At 35.4% G+C, this 17470-nt stretch overlaps 1 protein-coding gene across 2 annotated transcripts in view; it reads left to right on the top strand.

Annotated features, from left to right (window-relative positions):
* The window catches only part of LOC118271856 (SH2 domain-containing protein 4A), a 67872-nt gene that overhangs the window by 28703 nt on the left and 21699 nt on the right, over positions 1-17470 (top strand). For both annotated transcript variants that reach the window (XM_050693836.1, XM_035588100.2), the window contains exon 2: positions 8651-8697. The gene's annotated coding sequence lies outside the window, so the exon portion shown is untranslated. The remainder of the gene's footprint in view (positions 1-8650; positions 8698-17470) is intronic.

Here is a 17470-nt window from a genome sequence, read left to right as displayed (position 1 = left end):
GTAAATCTAATAGAAATATTTCGGTATTTGTCGTCTGTTTGTTCAATCTCGAGGTTATCGGCAAGTTATGTTAATACCACGTTTTATTGGCAACAGTGTGTCTAAATATTTTCTTATACATATGTGATGAGAATGCTTGTATAAGTGGAAAGCCGTCGCCGTTCGATATAAGGTCGTAAAACCTTCTAAGAGCAGATGGTTTCCGCAATGTGACACTTGTGCTAACTTTATGTTGTGTATCTTTTGATCATATACTACTAATTGTAGAGATAATATGTATAGTCAGTACAGTTATTCACTATGCTGGTAAAAAATGCCTTAGTACAGAGATAGCAAGCCTCATCTTTTGTAGACATTGATGCGATCCGGTTTAGTAGCCAACCAATTGTCTCTTTGTTAATTTCTCTGGCGAATAACCGAAGTGACGGATCTAATTAATGTACCATTAATTACGAATGTAGCATTATTATTATATTAATTAGATACATCGTCCCAATGATTTAGAGAAGTAAAAACCTGTGAAAATATTACCGCATCCATTGTTCGGTTGCATAATAGAGATGTTAATAAATGTATGGTACACTTGCGTGACCTTGAATGGCTCTCGAATTTTTCTGGGAAAAAGTGAAATTGGTATTTGACATTGATGAATTTTGTAAAGCTGCATGCTTGCTTCTTACACGCAGCATGCGTGAAGACGAGAGCATTGATCTTTTGATGCAGGTAAATTAACGGTCGAAACGTATCTTCTCTGGTAAACCGTGCTTAGCTGTGGTCACTGGTAACCTTTACTCATGTTATCTTTGAAGCAATGAAGAAGAATTGATAAAATTATACAAATGAACGTTTGACTTTACTGTTTTCTGTTTTGTTACCGGCATTCGAAAAAAGCCACACTAGAGTTGTGTTGATTAAAACAATAAAAGCGGTTTTATAGGAAAACCAAGGTTGTAAAATTAACTTGATTGACTAAACAAGTAACAATATTAGGTAGTCGAATAGAAGCAAAAGGAATACTTGTCTAAATCAGAAGCCCTATTCTGATCAAATCAGCTAAACTAAGATAAACATAAAAAGTATTTTATTTGCCAAAATATGCATAGATTTGATGTTTATTATAGGTGTAAAGTAGTAGTTGGTATCAATATGGCCATATACGTATTAAAGAAACGAAGATAAAAAAACTAAATTAAACATACTCAATACAAATGAAAATGGGTCAAGCATAAGTTCCCACGATTGGTCCTACTTATTTAGGTTAATATTTAGTTTAATATCCATATGTTTATACATATATCATCAAGTGCCTGTATCTGTAGAACACAGATGCTCTATGTATGTGTTGTATGACTCATTAAAATATGTATGGTAAACCGTGGTCATTAGACCAATGTGACATTGATTGGTTTGTTTTATATGTTCAAATTGATTTCAATCGTAATAATAAAAAGTAGTTGTGAATGACTGCCTCGTATAGAATATAATGAATGTGACTCGAATGTACGCGATGTTTAGTGACTCTTGCTTATTGGGGGAAAATCATCCTATGGCTTCCCGCCTTGCGCGAGCCGAGAGGGAGTGTCAGACTCTTACTGGCTAAAAACCACCCGATCGACGTTTGGTGATAGGTACGCTTCTTGTAAACATAACAAAATTCAGTAAACATAAAAAGGTAATATGTCTTTCTTTTCAGTCAAAAATAATAGGAAAGTGATTAATTTTTACCTTACATTGATGGTTTAGTACTTTAAGATACCAAAGTACGGTAGCCAAGAAACCTTTGTATTCAAACTATGACACATTAAACAATCCTGCCACGTCCCTGCCGCCGGAAACACGTCCAAATTCTGGCAGGGTTCATGAATACTGTTCTCACCCAGTTCATGGACATTATACAAGGAATTTTTATTATTTGTTTCTGGTAGACATTTTATAAACCAAGCTTTTATGACTGTGTGTATTCAAATCATGCTTAAAGTGCCAGTAGCGCGACAATCGCCGCGTCATGTGTCGTGGAATGCTGCCCATGAATATGAGCCTCTAGCATGGCTTGAAACTAGTCGAGTTCCTCGTCAAACAGTTACATGAGTAAGTCGATAACATAATAATTAATTATTTATACTCAATTCTCTCGAGTTTCATGAAAGTTATAATAAAATTAAAGCTTAAAATCGTGGTAAACTTGGAAATATTCCCTTTGTATGGTATAAAAGAAAAGTTTATTTAAGACTATCACACTTAGTATCACATTATTCAAAGGCTAGACTCACGGATGTGTAACCTCTATGGAATCTGTAGTTAGCGCAGCCTTGAACCCAAAACCAGTGGAATGTTTACGAAAACGAAAGTCAAACGGAACGTGCTAAGTAGGCCCGCCGCGACCTCTATGGTTCACTGCGTCTCTATGGCTTTGTTTTATTTTTGACATTGCTGGCCGGAAAACACGGATAATTTTGTAATGGTGTAATGATTTGCCTATTTTTGGCAATGTTGCAACAATAAAAATCGAAGGGAAATTTTTGTTAGGTACACGCAGATTTTACTGATGACAACAAAATTTTTCAGTCAATTGGACACAGCTCACAGGTCATCACCATTCACTACTCATAAAATTGACGAACACAAATAAACGTTTTATTGTTCAATATTTGAGTATTCATGACGCGATTCAATTATTTACTACATACAATTATCCATTGTCAGTTCGGTTGGAATACTCAAATTTTATTTAGTCAATGGAACCGTTACGTGTCGATTTACTGCAGGCCACACAAAGAGAGTCATTGATGATTCTTGTCGTCAATTTTGAACCAATAACTGTACATTTTTGGTAAAATTACGGTAATAAGTGAGTAACAATATTATGGAGTTAAGTTTGTAAACTCAATTTATCAAGGTTATGATTAATGCACATTTCTTCTCGGTATGAGAAAAGGGTTTATTTGTTAACAGGAATGTTGAAATTTTTATAGGCTAATGACGCATTATTACATTTTGTACAAAATAACAAGAATCGAAAAATGTTGACAGTCGGGTAAAAATACGTACCTACGTCTGAAGCAGCAGATAATAAATAAGGATTAAAGTCTGAGGGATTTAATGTTATCATCCTGCCAATATTGCAAATCTATAATTGATGAGGAAAAACTACATTTTACATTATTATCTAGTGAGAACATGTACAACAGCAGGAAAGTGCACTAAGACTTGTGTTGTTGTCTTTGTTACGTCAGTATTTAGACACAAAGATATTCTGTATAATTACTCTTTATTTGTTATTCTTTTCACTTGTTTGTTGATGTATTTTTTTAAGGCAGAAAAATCATTCAATGTCTTCTGCTTCCTTGGTCGAGGCGAGAGAGAGTGTCAGACTTTTGCTGACTAAAAATCACCTCGTTCCTTCTCCTACTTTTCGAACCGGAGCCCCGGTAACCCGCTAGGCAGTACGCAGCTCCGGGTCATTTGTTGATGTATAGGATTGATATTCCTAATCACCCATTCGACTATTGTATATCCTTAGTTTGGATTGGTGAACATTTAAATAGCACTTTATCCTACTACCTCTGCGAGTAAAATGCATTTTATAAATATAAAATCATTTGAAAAATTCATACCTAAATATATTTAAATCTTATTTACCGCATATAACGGAAAATGCATTGTGATACTAATTTGCGTCACATTAAAACCACAATCCGGCAAATGCCCTTAGTTACAAAATACAATCCCTAACTCGATGATTCCTACCACGTATTTGTCAACAGCCCGCATTTTAACACCTAAACATATTATGTATAGCGTGTAACAAAATTCCCATATAAGTACATAAAGAAGCTATTTAAAAAAATTGATACCAAATACTTGGTGTCGCATAGTTCTTGATTTTAAATCATTTTACAAACGTATCACAGCACTACAGGGGTTACTCGCTAATTACGAAACATTTTTCTGTAAATCTGTATTTACCTAATTTTGATGATGATTTTTATGTATTGGAAAAATTCATAACTACGTTCCATGAAAACATGAGTTTAAAAACCCTTCCCGTATCGTTTGTTATGTTGTCTAGAAACCGTGCACTTGATATGTATACCCATACCCCCCTTTTGTTACACCGTGTATAAGTAAACTAGACACGTATTTCCGTATAAACAACAAATGCTAGTTATGAACTTATGGTAGTCGTAAAACTGACAAGTTTGCCACGCTTTCTCACTGTCTTGTCTTATGTAATGACTAGGTAGGTACGATTTCGGCTTCAGTTGTACAACGGGAAATGTGCACTATGCATACAGATTAGACGGACTGATTTTATTACGTCACTTTAACATGGTATCGACATGTTTTGTGTGGTAATGCCCCTTTAAGGTAAAAGAAAGGGTGACTGAATAAGGTGGATTTATAATTGAATGAAGTTCTATTGCTTTAAGGGTGATATCGTATCCGGAGCAGCGGACAACGTAACAGGTTACCGGGGCTCTGGCTCAAAGCAGGAGAAGGAACGGGGTGGTTTTTAGTCAGTAAGAGTTTGACACTCCCTCTAGTCTCACCGAAGGCGGGAGAAGACATTGGATGATTATCCCTCTTCAAAGAAGGGTGATAATTGTGAAATACACGTATAAAAAGTAATTCATGTTTTGTGGTTATACAATAATTTAAAAAACTAAAAAACCCGACTGCGTTTCTTCATAATATGAAAATAAAAAAACCCTAAAACAAGAAAGTCATCGTAAAATTGAAGCAGTCGGGACCCATTCTAGAAAACACTCACTGAGTCTTCATATTTAGAATGGGTCCCGACTGCTTCAATTTTACGATGACTTTCTTGTTTTAGGGTTTTTTTTTATTTTCATATTATGAAGAAACGCAGTCGGGTTTTTTAGTTTTTTAAATTACCTTATTTTATTTTATTTTCTTTTAGTTTTATTATTTTAATATTTTGGTTATTATAGGTATCTAGTGGCACTCTCACAGTAGAAATGAATCAAACGGAAGCTGAAATCCATCGAGTCGTTTAGGCTAGAGATTGAGCAATATTTGAATTTGGCGCCAAAATCCGCCATTTAATTTTTTTATTATTTTGATATATCCAGTGTAATCTCACAGTAAATACGAATCTAACGACACCTCTCAAGCTGAAATCCATCAAGTCGTTCAGGCTAGAGAGTGAGCAATATTCGAATTTGACGCCAAAAATCCGCCATTTTTTTTTTTTACTATTTTGATATATCCAGTGTCACTCTCACAGGAAAGACGAATCCAACGACACCTCTCAAGCCAAAATCCATCAAGCCGTTTAGGCTGTAGAGCGTGCCAAACAATTATACATACATACATACATACATACATACCTACATACATACATACATACTCTCGAAAAACATCCTCCCTCCTTCTGGCGCAGTCGGGTAAAAAAAAGTTTGAGGATGTAAGCAATTAACGGAAGACTTTTAAAAGCATTCAAAAAGCCGGTCAAACATTTCTCAGTGTTACCGTGTTACGAGAACAATGTAATAATTTGCGTTATAAAGACCGACATCTTTACGAAATTTGGGTTAATTTTTATTATTCTTTTATTCTAAGTTGTTATTGTTTTTTGAAAGACTAAGAACGGAACAATTATTATTGATAAACATCATTAGTTAAAAATAAATTTACCTATATCTTGAAACGATATTGTTTATGATCAAAATAATATAATCTATCGACCTCAATCATAATGAAGCGATAGCCAATGTGTAATAGGTATAATCGATTAGCTATTACATTTTTTATTGCGTGTTTGACTATTCTAACGAATAAAACGATAATTCTATTTTTGGTAAATGTTATTGTGTTACTCTACAAACATTATTTTAATAAACAAGTTTCACCAATCTGTTAAATATATTGTAATTCTATGTTAATAAAATAATGTAATATGTTATCTAATTTGCGCGGCAAACCAGTGTTGTCTAACGTCCTAGCGGCCATGTTTGAATTCAGAATAGATATCGAATTTATTTTAAACTTTAATGCGTAATCCACATTTCTATGCGGCCTGTTACTTCTTATGCGGTCGGAAGTAACTTGAGGTGTGAATAATCGATTTAATTCACCATAAGCAAAACTGATTACATTGCCTCTACGTGACATTTGTACAGAATTGATAAGAATTGGGTACAGACAAAGGTAAAGAAAATAAATAAGTCATTTCCTTATGCAAATCGTTAAAAATGCTATTTTGCTATGCTAATTTTATGCGAATTAAAACAGTCATCCGTATTTATTTTAAAACTAGGTAAATATTCAAATGAACGTAGATAAATATTCTTAAACGGTGATACAATAATGATACACGAAAGAAGTTCTTATTAGATAATAATGTACATACATATGTATTACCCAACGTTTTTTATTGGTGTCTTCACAAACACAACCGTTAAAATCCGTTGAATTCTTAAATGATTCATCGTTTTAAATCAGTGAAGCACCTACCAAAGTTTCTTTACTTACTTACACCTACATAGATACTTATTTGAATAAGTGAGTAGGTACAATGATTCCATTGCCATACCGAAATGAATTTATGGGCTTAATCGATTAAAAAGGTTACAACCCTAAAATGTTTGACAGATAGATGTCAAATGTGTCAAACCCATTTTCGCGGGAAATTGTGCGTACAGTTTCTAACTATAGAGTATGACTTATGCACAGAATAACATCACGCGTGTGTAATATATTCCAATAAAAGCAGAGATCATAAATCCCCGTAACTAATTGGAGAGACTGGGCAGATGATACCGGGAACTGGTCATAATTTAGTTCATTCAGTAGGTAGGACAATGTTCGCTCGTTGACGTTTAAATAAATGAATGATTCAGCTGGTATACTCATTGCTATTTAACTACTTTTAGTGTGCGAATGTGTCATGTAGAATTATTGGGACAATTTTTCAGTTAATTTCTATTTACGAGGTTTTATTTTTAGATACATGCTATGACAGTCTATGTAACATCACATTTTCCCGGAAAAAAATGTGATCAATATTACTGCGATGAAGTACTTGTAAATCGTCATTATTTATCCTCTTTACAACAGTTCCTTTTTTGGAATTCAGTTCTATTCCAGGTATCTTTCACATAATCTATCCTTCGCTATCGCTTTACTTTGTACAAGTAAAACGTCACTAAACTTCTGTTTGATGTAACGCAAGTAATATTTGTGGAGCTCTTGTTAGATAATATCTACCGTAGACTGTGAGATAATATATTGTAAAGGCACCCACAGACTGATACATGACGTCGCGTAAATATTTATCCACAAGAAGAACAACAACTACTATTTAAATTCTTCTGATATTTGGACTCATCTATAACTAATTGTTGAAAAACAGTAAGGTAAGGTGTAGACCTTACCACGTACCTTACTCTATATCTTATTAGTAGTACTACTAATGCAGTCGTAAATGAATATAATAAAGTACTAGAGAATTTATAAATGCCAGCTAAAGCTTTTCAAAGTTAGAATGCTGAGTCACGTGACATTTTCCAAGCAGTTGCTACGCTGCCGCTGTATGTCAAATATGTCAATGTCGCACTGTAGCGATGAATCGCGCGTCTATTCGCCTCCGTCTGCGAAGGCCTTAATTTCTCACACAATGCTGGTAAAATCCCTGACATTGTCATCGGCAAGTAAGTGAAATTTTACGCGGTAAGTGCCTTGTAAACAGTTATCGTGGATTAGATAGCGTTTACCGACTTTCGCTCAAAGTCTCTAGTCTGTTCTTTCTCTTAAATGACTTGAGTAAATCGTATGAGGATCTCAATAGGAAAATCGCTTTGGAAAGTCATATGTAAAAATTTGAATACATTTTGTTATTGAGTTGCGTAGGCGAGGATCTATGTATGTTTGAGTTTGTTAGTTGTGTTGTTGGAACTCAAGATTCTTGGATTTTAATTGCTATTTCCGATTTTTTCAATCTTTCGTCTGTGTTTCTTCTGCTTCTTGACACAAATCTGCAGATTCAAAATTATTTCACAGTAGTCGCCTGGAAATTATTTTGAATTGTGTACTATAATACTGGTTTAAATATTTATAAAAATAACAGCTATCTATCTATAATAATCAATTGATTTTTTTTCTATTCTTTTCAAAAATGTCTTGAAACAAAAGTATTGTGCAATATTTTCGCCGGTTGATACGTAAATCTGCGTTGATATGCAAATGTCAGTTTGAGAAGAATTTTAAATATGTTTTGAGATAAACGATGGATTGGAAATACCTGTGTGCAAACACAACAATATTTCAGATAGGTTTGTAAGAAAGAAAAGAAAGAATGAAAGACAGACATTCAAAGGCAAACTAAGAGATATGGTACAGAGTGGTGAGCCAAGTAGGTAATAGGATGAGTTCAGTGGGAGAATATATGATTGCGCGGTTGGCACGGTGGCTGAGCAACTGGCTACTGTGCAACATTTACCGAATTCAATTCCTGCACAGAACAATACTGTGTGATCCGCAATTTGTCGTTTCTGATCTGGGTGTCTTATATATAGGTGAAATTGTATGTTTGTTAACGCATCCGCGACTCAGGAGAACATCCCAGTGTTAGACAACATTATGAAATTAGAATATTTATAAGTTAACTTATGTAAATTTTTTGTTTCAGGTATTGATGTCTAACTACCTTTTGCTTTAGCTCCGTGGATATAAAAGGTAAGAATATAAAATCATTTGGTAAACAAATGATAACTATGTTTCGAATAACTAGCTGACCCGGCAAACTTCGTACCGCTTCAAACAATATTTTTCTTACATTCTAAACCATGAACCAAGAACAAAATTTGAGAAATCGTTTCAACCCATGCTCGAGTTTTAGCGACACTAACGAACAGCAATTGATTTATACAATGTGATAGGGTTGGGACTTCTAACCCGTTAAGGCTGAGTACTACATCTAATTTTATCGACAAAAAAAATAATATGGGGGGTTGAACCCCTAATTGAAAATATTGAAAAATAGTGAGTTTTTCGGTAAAAATAATTCACAAATGATTTTTTTCTCACCAAAACATTATCAAACATATGAAAAAAGTAATGAATTAGTTAGCCAAGGTTATTAGCTACCGTTTGTCGTTTTTTTTTTGTTTCTACGACGCATACAACCTTTGATATCAAAAAAAGTAAAAAAAATATTAAAATAGCCATAACTTTTAGGGGGAGGGGATTCGACCCCTTCGACCCCCGACTTTTATCGATAAAATTAGATGTAGAACTCAGCCTTAACGGGTTAGAAGTCTGACCCCTATCACATTGTATATATGTATGTGAAGACTACGAATAATTTTATCAGAATCCAGGAACTAATGTATCATTGTTTCTGTGGTACAAATAAACAACTTGACAAGTTATTTCTGCTGTCAATAGATATTTGTGATGCTAGGGCTATCTGTGGAGACGTCAGTGTCGCGTTATCAGAAAACCATAATTTCTATATGTCACATTTTGAGTCTCGTCAGATATTTATGGACAGAAGCAGATTGAGAATCTTCACAACTAGGTTTGTTAGGTTCATGTTAATTAGAGAATGGCAAGTTCACATCAAAACGGCTGAAGGGATCGAGATAAAATTTGGAACAGACGTAGATTATGGTTTGAAATAACACATAAACCACTTTTTATCGTGAACGCGTGCAAAACCGCTGGCAGAAGCTAGTGTAACAATAAACATATTACATAACACCACTTTTGTCCCCGAACTTAAACCATCTCTGCCTGACAAACATATTAAACAACCACTTCAAATCCAAAATAAGCAAATAATGTATCCACATTATTTGATAACATGGTATATTCCCTAAACTTCAGATAGCCTTTCGGGATTAGTGGCATCCCGGGATCCCGGGTTATCAAACAGGACACCTCTATCTAAGTTATAAAAAGTCCCGCGATTACTCATCCGGTAGATAAGCAGCTCCACTCTATTTCCCGTTGTGTGGGAATCCATAAATAGTAGTGTTTTGAGCGACACGATGCTTGTATCATTTATGCTCCAATTCCGAAACACAATGCTATCGCGCATGCGCGGCGGTGTCGTCAAAGGATGCGTACGCGCAGCCGCGCACCGATTATGGTTATTGAACTCTGCATTCATGTACATATTTATTTGCTCTCTCTATTTTTTTTAATGAGCGAAAAGTATAAACATTGATAGGTATTATTTATAGCATTAATTAGTCTACATTAGTATACAATTTTAATTGAGTTAGTAATTTCATTACCTCGTGAAACGTTTGTTTGACCTAACTATCATGAATTGTTGTATATTCTTCAGTAGACACTTGGTCAATGCCGTTCATTGTGCCTAGGACTTGTATTGATTATTTTATTATGTTCAATGCGTCGGTAATCCCGTTAAAGTGCATTTGCAAGGTTTTGCTGTAAGAACACCCTGTTTATGCGTTTTCTTTTGTAAGAACTTGGTAAACTGTGGCCGTTTAAACAATCTTTGAATATAAGGTGAATGTAATGACTTTTTTGAATAATTATGATAACTAAAACATATAGCCGTATTCAGAGTTATTACTTAACCTAGTTCTTAGCAATTGCTTTTCGAACAAAATCGTTACTAAGGAATAGTTTAAGTAATCATTAAATATAGGTAATACGGGAGTTAACCTACTCACAGTACAACATAACGAATACCTATAACAATGCAATAATTAGCTGTATACCGAAGACAACACTATTAAAATTAAAGAGCGCCATTCCATTTTCGTAAATTCGAAATAACTGACAGAACTGTTAAAAAAACATGGCCGCCGAACTTCAAACGACCGCTAACGTGTTGAGCAAATCATCAGTTAGTATGATAACAGTAATTGGTACTGTTTTTGGATCAGCTAATGGTGTTATGGTCTACTTAAATGTACTAATTAACAAGTGATGGGTTTAACAGAAGCAGGTAGGTACTAAAAATATCGGTTTCGAAACCAAGACGTTAAAAGATTTTGTAAAATTACGTGACTAATGATCTTGATGCATGAGCGACAAGTAAAAAAAAAATTAGATTTAATTCGGTTCGTAGATATAATCTGTTAGATCGAAAAAACTTCATCTAAATTAGTCCAGTCGTTTTTTGCTAGAGCGACTAACAAAAACACAAACAATGTACAATAATAAGAAATAACACAAATACAGCTCCTTGTTCATTAAAAATGTTTGCACGAAAAACCACGACAAGCACTGATTAGGTAACTTTAAGAAACTGTAATTGTAATTGTGATTGCTAAATACGATACAATATAATAATGCACAACCCTCCAAGTAATCTACAATTTTACCTGTGGGAGAGCGACATTTTACTTCGGCACGAATGAGCCGGCTCGACCGGAGTTATACCACGGCCACGTTGCGTGAGTGAGGTTACCAGAAGCCCAATTGCCTCCCTTCCCAATTTTCCCAATCCCCGATTCCCCAACAACCCTTAAATTCCTTACCCCCAAAACGTCGGCAACGCTCTTTGTAACGCCTCTGGTGTTTCAAGGGTCCATGGGCGGTGGCGATTGCTTACCATCAGGTGATCCGTTTGCTCATTTACCGGCTTATTCCATTAAAAAAATCACAAACTCTCAAATAAAAAATAAAAGTATTAAAAACAAATCAAAGGAAAGTGAATATAAGGAAACATTACATATAACTGTAGTAATTACATATATATGGTCGTGATCGTGACGTGTAATCCGCAGCTCATAATTAGTGCCAAATTATCATCGGTTATGATAGCCACAGTCTGCAGTGGGCGAATATTTTTAATTAGTAGAAAATGAAAGTGAGCGCCTACCGCGAGATGGTTTTAATTGTCAAGTTTACATACAGCTGTGTAATAAAGTGCGGGTTCAAAGACATTTCCATTTTAAATTATAATATGCGTCACTTGGGTAAGAGTGAGTGATGGTTTTGGAGTATTTTGATATTAAATGGGATAGTGGTACTGGTAATAAAATATTGTAGAAATTCTAGTCTCATTCGTGTTGATAACGGATAACTCTAATGCTAAAGGTTCAGGTTTGGTGAAGCTAATACGGTTAGAAACATGAAGTAAGTATAAAGAGGTGATGTCATAACTAGATTTCCCTTTAAATGCGTGACTCTTTACGGGGAACACGGGACGTTACAAACGACGCCCCTCTCTAGTTTCCAACATGCAGTTCCATACTACAAGCACGTTACCAATTGTGCACATTTTAATGTGCCACTTTTTAAGCGGTTATAACCTATCTACACCGTTTTATTTTGTCATTGCATAAACACATTATAGCATTGCTTCATGCAGGAGAAAACCCTATTAAGTATTTTTCTTGTTTAAGCATTTATTTATTTATCAAAGGTCAGTCAACGACTGTACACATTACATTTTATAAATCGGTCTACAATATACATTTGCCGGTATAACAATCAGTTAAAGGCTAACAAAAGTTAAAGTTACTATAATTGGTTGTCTACCGTTGTAACTGTTAAAATAAATAAATAAATAAATACACACAATATGTACAATAGAAAAGTTATTATGTCAAACTTGAGTTATTACATACAGCATTATAAGATAGACTATAGTTTAGTATTACTACACTCGCGAGCAACCAAATCGACTCAACCTACATGTGCGCATTCGTAGATGTTTTCTTTAAAAAATACTGAATTGTTTTTAAATACCGATATACCATTAGAAAGCTTACAACTTCAGCTTTAAATCGGTACCATTATTATAAAAATTGTATCAGCACTTTTTAAAATATTTAACTTAATTCAGCGGACAAGAGTATTTGCTCACTACGACACCAACAAGTTATAACACAAACTACCCCTATAAAAGCTCCACATTAAGGTTAACTTTATCTGTGGCTTATCGAAAGTTGATCATACACATATTTTATTTCCAAAAATTATGGATAGGAGACCAGAAGAAGCCGCTCAACTCATTGACTACTGGAACAGGGACTTAGTAAGCGAAAAGTTGCTGCTCCGCTGAGTTTGAGCCAATCTGCAGTATCAATAGTGTACAATATCAAGATACTCGTGTTTCAATCGAAGACCAAGAATAAGCCGCCACCGGTCCACCTCGGAGAGAGACGACCGTTTTATTATTTCAATCACTACGAAATCGTCAACTTGACCGGTGTTGTTCAACAGGAACTCAGTAGAGGTCGAAGAGTGGCTGTCAGCGAGTGTACAGTACGAGGACGGTTGAAGGAAGCCAACCTCACCCCTAAACGGCCTGCCACAAGCCCGAAATTGACGACCCGCCATAAGCGCGCCTAATTTGCCCGAGTACACCTCGATGTAACAATGAACTGGCCAGCGGAATACGAACAATGAACTGGCCAGCGCTTAGCCCGGACATGAATCCAATTGAACACTTGTGCCATGCAGACACATTCTGCATTCGTCAGTAAATAAGACTGGCCTCCATTGGTCCATGCTCCAATCGAGTTGTTCTCGGGCAAATTGAAGGCGCGCTTGCCGATGGCGGGTCGTCAATTTCGGGCCTGTGGCAGGCCGTTTAGGGGTGAGGTTGGCTTCCTTCAACCGTCCTCGTACTGTCCACTCGCTGACAGCCACTCCTCGAACTTTCTGAGTTCCTGTTGAACATCGACACCGGTCAAGTGACGATTTCGTAGTGAAGTTGAAATAATAAAACGGTCGTCTCTCTCCGAGGTGGACCGGTGGCGGCTTATTCTTGGTCTTCGATTGAAGGCACGAGTATCTTGATACCTTCTGTACACTATTGATACTGCAGATTGGCTCAAACTCAGCGGAGCAGCAACTTTTCGCTTACTAAGTCCCTGTTCCAGTAGAGCAATGAGTTGAGCGGCTTCTTCTGGTCTCCTATCCATAATTTTTGGAAATAAAATGAGGCGTTTTTACGGAGATGTGTATGATCAACTTTCGATAAGCCACAGATAAAGTTAACCTTAATGTGGAGCTTTTATAGGGGTAGTTTGTGTTATAACTTGTTGGTGTCGTAGTGAGCAAATACTCTTGTCCGCTGAATTAAGTTAAATATTTTAAAAAGTGCTGATACAATTTTTATAATAATGGTACCGATTTAAAGCTGAAGTTGTAAGCTTTCTAATGGTATATCGGTATTTAAAAACAATTCAGTATTTTTTAAAGAAAACATCTACGAATGCGCACATGTAGGTTGAGTCGATTTGGTTGCTCGCGAGTGTAGTAGCGTACATTTCGCTATTGCATTCTTTGGCGTTCGTGCCAAAACTTAATGCATTAGATAAGTATATTTCTAAACCTATAAACGCTTTAGTAACAGACAGATAGATACGAATGTCCATTACATATTACAATTGAAAATCTAAAAATAAAATTGACAACATAAAAAAGAAACGTTTCATAATTTTATACACGATGTCTGCACGTTTTTCAACAATACCACAAAAATTCTTCAATAAAAATGTAAATCAGATAACCTTATCATATTTCTTGATGTCCTCGGCCCTGACTGATACATATATGTATGATCATATGTAGATAAATATCATCATACAATTGCATAATATTGTGTTTCAATAGAACATTATGTGTAACATATTTTACATGCAATGCAGGTTTTATTAAAAATAGGTAATAGAGAAATGGTCAGTGATTTACTGGAAAATAGTATTTAAGTTGTAGTATAACAAAGTCGATAATTCTATAAAAGAAGGTCTAAAAAAAGTAGGTACGTCAATTTACCCCAATCACACAACGCGATTTTTGGGGCTCGTAAGTAACTTTCATATTGTATCGCTTAGCATTGATAAGTTTCCAAAATATCACGTAATTAAGTAAGAGAATTCGTATTCATTGAATTTATTTCTGAATCAAAATGCATCATAATTGATGTAGCCGTTTTAATAGCGATTGAATTTTATTCAGAAAACCAGCTTGCACTGACTCAATTTCAAAGTCAAAATAATTTATTTCAAATAGGCTAGGAAGGCACATTGAATGTCAACACAAACATAATATCGGGTGTCCCAAAATTAACGCAAGATTTGAATTTGCCGCCATTTGTGCAGTGAAGTGTTGGCAACCCTGAAAAAAAAGCAATTTGACAGCTAACAGTATAGGGTTATTAAAAATGGAGCGTTACACGATAGAACAACGTGTCTTCATTATTAAAGAATATTTCAAAGACATTTCCAGGTCGTGTACTCTCTCGTTTTGGTGATCAAAATTGGCCTCCTAGATCGTGTGATTTAACACCATTAGACTTCTTTTTATGGGGTTATTTGAAATCACAAGTCTATGTCAACAAGCCCACAACCACCCGTGCATTAAAAGAGGAGATTCAACGCTGCTTCAACGAAATTCAGCCACATTTATGCAGAATGGTCATGGAAAATTTCAACAAAAGAGTGCGTTGTCTCGCAAAGCCGTGGAGGCCATTTGTCCGATGTGTTATTCCACACATAACCCTATCCTATGTACTTTACGAATCAATAAAAATATAACTATCAAAAGACTAAAAACGGCGTTTTCTATTTAATTCAAATCTTGCGTTAATTTTGGGACACCCTATATAATATTAAAATGTTTGTTTGTCCATCAGTCCTCTAGTAAAGCTATTTGCTCGTTCCAAAATGTAGATTCCTATGGAGAAGACAGAGCAAGAAACTCCATACTGATTGTGGTTTCAAGCAGACTGTATGTCTGTCATCCTAAGTACATATATCTAACCACATAGCGGTTAACCGTATCACATTACGATTCTAAACATAATTAATAAAAGCGAACACATGAGGTATTTTTTATCGCGACTCATTTCAAAACCGCAACCAGCTACGAAATAGCACACGGTTTTAAAACGGTCCAGTAATTTATAGCATATGGTACAGCTTGTGGTTTTCTGGTCAACATTTACTATCGTAGACCACCATGAAGAGTGGTGTTCTCTTTATCTGATGAAGTTGAGGGTGGTCTTTAGCCATAGAGCGGTTTGTGGCATATTTAGTTGCTAAAATATGTCTTTTTCTTATACCTAATACTTTTGTCTGCAGTAAAAACCATACTGCAGTCTATGAGTCACAAGCCTCGAGGAAAATGCGGCACAAAGGCTGAAGAGTTAAAAGGGAAATTTCTTATGTACTGAGTAATATTGATTTTCTTTTGTTAACAAAACTTTCTCAGTTTTTCAGTGGAAAACACAAGCATATTATGTTTTGTGTTTAGTGTTCATGCTTATTGTAACTGTAATACATAGTTCCAATAACTATACGTGGGCATTATTCCTTATATGGTTTTCATATATTAATATTATAGTATCAATCCGTCGTGAAGAGAGAAAATGAAGTCGGTTAATGAAGCTCTTCCAAATCCACAGTAAAAACTACATTTAAAACGAACTAACACTATCTAAATCGTCACAATGTAACCGAATCGGTATTTTATCTTAATTGTACAAACATTCAGTGAGTTATCGCTGCAAGCGGGCAGTTAACCGATAATACATACAATACTAAGTCGTAACAAAAAAGGGGGCAGTGGAAAAATATTAACTTCCGTAAAACACTACTTACCTAAGTCACTTTCACTCGATTCTCAAGGACAAAAGAGTATTGTTTACAGTTGCGTTTAGTGTCGCCACAGTTAGGTTATAAGTGGTACAAGTGAGCTGTCAAAATAGAGTCATCATGCTATGAATGTACAGTGAGAAAGTGAGCTGTTGTAGGTAATTTGGTCTAATCAGTTTTGGTTGTGGAGATTGTACATGACATGTCGTTGTTTATACTTAGAAGAAGCAAAGTAATAAGCTGATATTAGTCTCTAATCTGTTTCAAATTGTGTACTAAAGCAGCATCTAGGTTATTGTTGGAAATCCTTAAGTATTAATAATACCTATGGTAAAACCACGAGAGCAAACACAAAACATTAAATATTTTTAGCTACTAAGGAAGTATTGTGAGAACTCCGCCATATTACCTCTTGAGACCGTGTCACCGTGTCACAAATGACAGTTGACACCGGCGACGTTTAGTTTACCCAACATTTCGCCGTTCATTGTTTTTAATCACGTACTGTCAGCTTCTTGGCCAACCAATTAGTTTAGCCATGAATCTGATTCCATTTTGTCACGCTGCTTAAAGTTCCGTCCTATATACTTTAATTGCGTATACTTGATGCAATTCTTTTTTAATGCATATTATGGTAACTAATGCCTGTTTTTACCAACCACTCCTAAGTTTTAAGGCACCTTTCAGCTATGATAGGTGTACTTTAGGTTTTTACCAACCATTAAGTGACTCTTAACAGTACAAGTAAGGGATTAGAGTAGGTGTTACCTTACGCTAAGTAACCTTTAGTTAAGAGATGATTGGTGAAAAGGGGCATTAGTCTTCTCGTGGGTTGAGTCTAGTTTGTTGACCCTGCGAAGTAATAGATTGTAAAGGAGGCAACTCGGTCGCATATGGTCACAGCCATTACGTGTAGA

Source organism: Spodoptera frugiperda, chromosome 5, assembly GCF_023101765.2.
Source record: "Spodoptera frugiperda isolate SF20-4 chromosome 5, AGI-APGP_CSIRO_Sfru_2.0, whole genome shotgun sequence".
In the NCBI taxonomy this organism is placed as follows: domain Eukaryota; kingdom Metazoa; phylum Arthropoda; class Insecta; order Lepidoptera; family Noctuidae; genus Spodoptera; species Spodoptera frugiperda.
The sequence above is the reverse complement of the archived record's forward strand: the minus strand, read 5'-3'. Positions and strand labels throughout refer to the sequence as shown.